Source organism: Rousettus aegyptiacus, unplaced genomic scaffold, assembly GCF_014176215.1.
Source record: "Rousettus aegyptiacus isolate mRouAeg1 unplaced genomic scaffold, mRouAeg1.p scaffold_m13_p_5, whole genome shotgun sequence".
Taxonomy (NCBI): Eukaryota; Metazoa; Chordata; class Mammalia; order Chiroptera; family Pteropodidae; genus Rousettus; species Rousettus aegyptiacus.
This window is the reverse complement of record NW_023416308.1, coordinates 120518768-120525759: the sequence shown is the minus strand read 5'-3', so window position 1 is coordinate 120525759 and position 6992 is coordinate 120518768. Positions and strand designations below refer to the sequence as shown.

At 59.4% G+C, this 6992-nt stretch overlaps 1 pseudogene; it reads right to left on the bottom strand.

Annotated features, from left to right (window-relative positions):
• Positions 1–5223: 5223 nt before the first annotated feature.
• Positions 5224–5339, bottom strand: LOC118603736 (annotated as a pseudogene).
• Between the last annotated feature and the right edge of the window lie 1653 nt (positions 5340–6992).

Sequence of the window (6992 nt, the reverse complement as noted above, 5' to 3'; positions counted from 1 at the left end):
GAAGGGCGGGGCCCCGGGGCCGGCGCCGCCACCCGGAGGCGCGCGAGACCCCCGGAGGCAGCACGCGCCGCGCGGCGCTGCCTCGCGCCCGGCCCCCCGCGGCTGAGGGGCGGAGGCCGGGGTCTCCGCCAATCGCGGGCCGCCAGTTCGGCCAATCGGGGCGGGCGCGGCCCCACGCCCGGCCCCCGTGAGGAAGCGCGTACGCCGGGCGCGTGGCTCCCGGGAGCGTCCCTAACAAAGCTTGGCTCTCGCCGTGTGCCCCCCGGGCTCCAACGCCCCGCGATGCAGGACCGCGGGAGCGCTCGCCCACGCCCACCTGCTCCCCGGCCCGCTGCCCACCTGTGATTCCTGCGCGGGGAATGGGAGCGGGCGACGCAGCCCTTGGGGCAGGGAGGAGTTTGAGGAGTGGTGGAGACGGGGAGCTCTGGCACGGAGGAGTCAGGTTCCTGGAGCGCCTTCGCTCCAACCTCCAACCCACTCCTGCCTGTGGTTCCCCGGCGCCCCGGGGCTGGGGGAGCCTTGCAGCGGAGGGTCTGGCGCTGCCTCGGACCCGGGGTGGCCGTCCGCCGCCCGCCTGCCCCCGCAGCCCCCTCCGGGGCCGTGTTCCCCTCATCTCCCTGCCTTCCCGGTCCCGTTCGCCCCGGCCACTCTCCCGTGCATGCCTGTGAGCTCATCGCCCTCGCTCCTTTTTCCTCCGGTTCCATCCCTCTTGGCCTGAGCGACCCACCCCTGCCTGGGGCCTCCCTCCCCGACTCCGCAACTCGCCGAGGGGGCACTGAGGAGTTTGGGCGGGCGGCGGAAGGTGGTGGTGGGGGGGGCGGGACAGCAGCCTTTTGCCAGCGCAGGCCGGCTCCCCAGGGAGGGTGGGACCTCGAGAGAGTTTCTCTCTGACCAAAGGGGGAAATTTCCGAGGTCTGGGAGAGGCAGGGACTGCGAAGTGCGCGGAGTGCACCTTTCACGGGATGGTTGGGTCCTGCCCGGCAGCTGGAGACGCCAGCCGAGTGGGGGTGCCCTCAGACCGTGTAGCGTGTTGGGTTACCCCAGGAGTGACCAGACCCTCCCGAGCCAGGGCCCGTGGGAGTGGGCCCACCTGCCTGGAGCCACTTCCTCTTTCCGGGGGAGGGGGGAGGCCCGGGACCCCTCCGCAGGGAGCTGCAGGACAGCGGGTGAGTAGTCACTGCCTGCCTTGTGCCCTCTGGCCCCCGTTTTCCTGCAGGAGTCTCCTGGCAAGTCCGCTTGGGAGGTGACCTGGAGCCAGGTGGGCATGGGGCCCCATTTGTCTTAGGAGGACGCTGACTCAGCAGACATGGAATGTGTCCACAGGGACACCTCTGGCCAGTGGAGCAACCCGGGTAGAAATGGGGTCCCTGAGTGAACGAACCCAGGTGGCCTGCCCGTCCTCACTGTCCGGGGCAGAAGCTCCGGCTCACCTCTGCATCCTCCCCCTGATCAGAGGCCCTCGGCCCTTCCCCGATGGTCACTCGGCAAACCCCAGCCGGAGATGGATCTGCCTGTCCCCCTTGCCGCTCATGGCAAAGGTGCCGGGAAAAGACCCGGAGCCCTGTAAGTGAGGCCTCCATGGTTGTGGCCTGGACGTTCGCTCAGCCCCGGGGGGCCGCAGACCCTCAGTCATCTGTGGCCGCAGAACAGACCGCCCCGGCTCTGGCCACTTTAAGTATCACTTATCATTTCTCAGGATTCAGGGGGGCTGGTGGGTGGCGCCCCTGCTGGTTTGGCCAGGCCCGGCTCGCTCCCGCAGCCGGGGGGACAGCTGGCTGTCCACGTGGCCCTCGTCCATACCCCTTCACAGCGGGGTCCCCTGCGGTCGACAGGAGGACCTCGTGGTACAGGGCTCCCCTCCGAGAGGATGGAGATGTTCGAACCGTGACCACGATGACATTGGCACGGCCGTCCCTTCGTGCCCCAGAAGTAGACGGATGGACGGTGTGGGGCGTGGGGCCTACGTCTCAACTGAACTGTTAGAAAAGTTTTAAGTGCACGGCGTCGTGGGTGGGGGGTGGGAGGGGGGCTCAGCGCGCACCCCGCGGCCTCCCCGGGCCCCTCCCGCGGCGGCTCTGCCCTCCGGAGTCCCCGGAGGCCCCCGCCCCTCCCCCGGCCCCAGGTAGGCACAGTGCCCAGGTCTCCTTCCGCCTCTGACTCTGCCCCCAGGTCACTGACACCGCCGCCCTCACGCGGGTTCGCCCTTCTGCGACCGGCTCATCCCACCCAGCGCCGTGTCCTCGAGTTGCTTCCATGCTTAGCCGGTGTCGGAACTCCCTCGGCCCGTTAGTGCCGGATGCGTCCACTGAGCCCACGGCCGCGGGCCGTCCCGCGTCTGGTGATGGGCGCGTGGGCCTTGCTGCTGTGAACGCGGGGTGCAAACACCCCTTCGAGACCCCGCGTTCCCTTCCTTTGGGGACATGCCCGGAAGTGGGATTTCCAGGCTTTTCCTGTTTGCCTTCTTCAGGACCCGCCAGACTGTGGGGACAGTGGCCCCTCATGTCCTCGCCAGCACTTGGCCTGGCCTGTCTATTAGTTTTTATAATACCTTTGAAATTAGCTCATGGGCGTGAATTTTAATTTTTAACCACTTGAAAAGGCGAAAACTGCCCTCGGCACAAAGCAGGGGACGGGCGGCATTTGGCCATGAGTTGCTCACCGCCGCTCCCCGTGACGCTGCACCCGGCCCGGCCAGCCCGCGGCCAGCCCGCGGGCCCCTCGGACCCAGCCCCCTGCGCGGGGACCCAGCCCCCGACCGCCAGCTGGCTCCTGTGTCTCTGTCCCCTCAGAGGGCGAGGCCGCTCACCCAGACGTGCCCAGTGGAGCCTTCCCCGTCCCTCCTCCATGGGCCCCCCACTCTCAGGACACAGTCCCCTGCCCTAATCAGCCAAGGCAGGCCCCAGACCACCAGGGATGGGGCCCCAAAGCCCACTGAGCCTGCCGTCCTGCCTCGCCCGCGTCTTCCCTCGGGGCCCCCAGTAAAGGCCCTTGCCCACGCGTTCCCGGCTCCCTGACCAACCCCGGTGTCCCCGTGTGGCTCTGGCTGGCACCGCCTGTCCCCCATCTGTTCCCCGTCTCGGGCACTGGGGGTGACCATCTTGTCGGTGAGAGCTGTCCCTGACCTGTTGGCCTTGCCGTACCCGAGCGAGGCCAGAGAGAGGCAGCGACGGGCTGAGTGAGTGAGAGGGGTCGGTGGGCCTGTCCCCAAGTTCCATCGACTCTGCCTCCGGAGCAGGGCTGCAGCCGGGCCCCTCGGGAGGCCTGGGGCTGCCGGGCTCCTGTGGCTGAGGCCGTGAGGGCCGCCAGGCCCGCTGGGAAAGCCGCGGCCCAGCCCCCCGGAGGCGGCGGGGCGGCTCTGCATGGAGCTCGCCCCGTTCTCCAGGCGGGTACCAGACCAGGAAGAATGCGCATCCCATTCAAGACGGGACAAGCCGCCCCGGGCACGCCGTCCACCCACGATGCAAGGGTGCCACAACGCTGGCTAGGGACGTCCCACGTTCGGTCACCGGCACGGGCTGCGCAGAGGGAAAGAGCGGCCGGTGCCGTGGCTCGCCGCGCCCGGGAGACACCAAGCCACGGTGCGGCTTCGGGACGGCAGACGCCCACGAGGACAGCCCTGTGACCACCCGACCCTCAGACGGTCCTCGAGCTTCGGGTTTCTTAGAAAACGGGGGAAAGGGGGAAAAAAACGTGGGGTGGCCATTTTAATGTCGGAAAAAGTAGATTTCAGAGCAAAGAATATTACCGGGTTAAAAAGGTCTTTTCATGACAATTCAGTGTCGGTTAGAGGATGTCACAGTCCTAAGTGTCGGACCTCAGGAGAAAGGGACAAATGTCCACGTACAGCCAGCACTCCTGCCTTCACGCTCGACAGGACACACAGGTAGGACGTTTTGAAACAGAGAAAAGGTAAATCACACTGGAATCCGCTTGACCCGGCTGATGTTGATAGAAAACTCCACCCGGTAACAGAAAAATACACATTATTTTGAAATGCATATGAAATTATTACTAAATTAAACTACCTTACTGGGCTGTAAAACAATCCTTGAAAAATGTAGAAGGATTTGAGTTAGGCAAAGTATACTCTCAGGCCAATGGAATTCAATTAGACTAATTTGAGGAAGGTATGTAGAAAAATCTTCAAATACCTGGAAATAAAAAAAAAAGTAGGTCTATATAACCCATGACTCAAAGGATAAATCAAAAGAGAAATTCAAAACTACCAGATAAAAACGAACCAAATTCGAACCAAATAAACATGAAAACGCGATACTTCAAAATGTGTGGAATGCAGTCCTTTGAGAAAACCGAAAGCGCTCGGCACGCATGAGAACAGAGGTCTCCCACAAAATCGGGAAAACAGTAGCGAACTAAACTCAATGTTAGTAGAAGAAATACAGAAATGAGAATCAGAGCAGAATCGATGAAGCGGAAGACAGAACACAGCAGTTTAAGTCAGTGACGTCAGAAGCCGGTGCTTTGGAAAGGTCGATGGAGTTAATAAAACGCAAACAGGTTTTTCCTAAAAAAAAAAAAAAAGACAAGACGCTCGTTACCGATGTCAGGCGTGAGCGAAGCAACATAGCTGTGGATTCTGCAGGTGCTACAAGAATGATGAGAAGCTCATGACCCTTATGTCAATAAAGTCATCGAGGAAGATAGATTCCTTAAAAGATGCAACAAACCCCAAAACCTCATTCAAGAACCAGGTAACCAGAATAGCCCCGTTATCTACTCTGTAAATTAAATTTGTAGATGAAAGCCCTCCTGCAGCGAGAACTCCAGACCTAGGTGGCATAACTAATGAACTCTTGCAAATATTCAAGGAAGAACTAAAACCAACTCTACGGAAACTCATCTAGAACCACTGGAAAGGAGGGAACACTTCCCAGCTCCTTCTGAGGCGGCGGTACCTTGATGCCTACGTCAGGCAAACGCGAGGAAAAAAAAACAAACAAACCTGCGGACGGGATTCCTCACGAACACGGACACAGGAATTCCGAAAGGAAGCTCAACCGACCAAATCCAGCCGTGTGCAAGTGCGGTTTATTCCAGGAACACAAGTTGGTTTAACATTTTTAAAAAACCAACCCATTTAGTTGACCCTATTTAATTTTTTTTTTAACTTTGATCTTATTTTTTAGATGAGGCAACCCTTGGTTGGCCTCACAGATTGCAAGGACCTTGTCAGCTTACAATCCCTTATTTTTTTATTTTTTGTGCCTACAGCACCTGTCTTCCTAGGTGGTCTCCCATCCAAGTACTAACCAGGCCCGACCCTGCTTAGCTTCCGAGATCAGACAGGGTCGGGCTTGTTCGGTGGCGTGGCCGTAGACAACCCTATTAAATTTAAAAATAAAAAACCCTATCATCATCTCAATAGGTGTAAGAAAAGCATTCAGCGGCATCCTATAGCCACTCCTAATTGCTTAAATCCCAGCAAACTCGGAATCAGAGGGAACTTTCTCAGTCTAATAAAGGGCGCCCAACTCAGTGACGAAAACCTGGGTGACTTCCCTCTCGGGCCAGAGCCAAGACAAGGCTGTCTCTTCTCAGAACGTCTCTTTAACGTTCTGGAGGTTCGAGCTGGTGCAACAAGACAAAGGGAACAAATGGGCGGGGGGCGGGCAGGATCCACATTGGAAAGAGCAAACAAGGCGTCCTTATTTACAGAAAACGTGGTTGTCTACAAAGAAAAGACGAACAAGTAAATCTACTGTAACTCAGGTGCGTTCAGCAAGGCCGCGAGATACAAGACCGACACAGAAAATCAACTGTATTTCTGCGAGCTCGCAAAGAACCATCGGAAAATGATCTTCAAAATACCATGCATGATTGCATCGAAAATATTAAATGCTTAGACGCAAATAATGGCGAAAGATGTGCAAAACCACAGAGCGTTGGTGGGAGGAGTTAACGAAGGCTCAGAGCAGCAGAGGGACGCTCTGCTCCTGGACTGGCGGGTCCAACAGTAAGATGTTAATTTTCCCCAAATCGATCTGAAGATCCGACACGATATTAGCCAAAATCCCCACAGATTCCTTTTTTGTAGAAATCGATGATGAACCCACTTTTAAAATTCGCATGTTCTTTGTGACGCGAATTTGTTCCATTCCTCCATCGATCCATTATTTTTTTTCCACGCGCGCTCGGGAGAGCATTATAATTTTTATCGTAAAACGAATGGCGATTTTTTTTTTTTTTTCATTTAATGGCTTTGCACAGAGGGCCTTTCCCGAAGTGCTATCGTCCAGCACGGAGCGTGTGCGTGCGGGAGGCTGACCCCAGGCGCCCCGCCGCGGCCTCCGGCAAACGCACGGGCTTGCGAGGTCCTCGGCAGGCTCTGTCCGCGGCCGCCCCTTCGCGCAGGGCAAGCCTCTTTGTCGCTGTCAATCGAAGCCAGCCGGCCGACCTGCCCATCCCTCGCCTTGGAACCTCCACGTCCTCGGCGCTGGCCGTAAGCACGCCGAGCATTTCCGGCCCTGGCCGAGGTGACGGTGTGACGGGGTTGCCCTGGCGGTCCAGGTCTGGGGAAGGTGGACACCTGGTCGTATCGAAGCCGTCCACTTGCTACGGCCGGCACTGACCAGGGTCCTCACTGGAGTCTGGTGTCGTCCGCCGAGAGGCGGCCGTCCCCATCACGTCAGCCCGGCTCTGGCCGTTCTAAGTGGCGCCCGAACTGCCGTGGCGCCTGGTGGCGGTGGTGGCCGGGGCGGCCCCGCGGCCCCCGCGGCCCCCGCGCCCCCGTCCGTCCTGCGGCAGCCTCGCGGGCTCATTCCTCCAGCGTTTCGTTGTTCCGTTGGCCACGTGGCGGGTCCGTGACAGGTGTTCTGAGCCTCGGTGGGTCCACCTTCCCGCCACAGCCTGGGAGGATCCGGTGCGAAGTCACCCCCCACGGTTCCAGAATGTTCCAGAATATGACCCTTTTTCTCTCATGCCCAGTGGTGCCTGGGAAGAACAACGTGTCTCGTTCTCATCGTTGGGGGCGG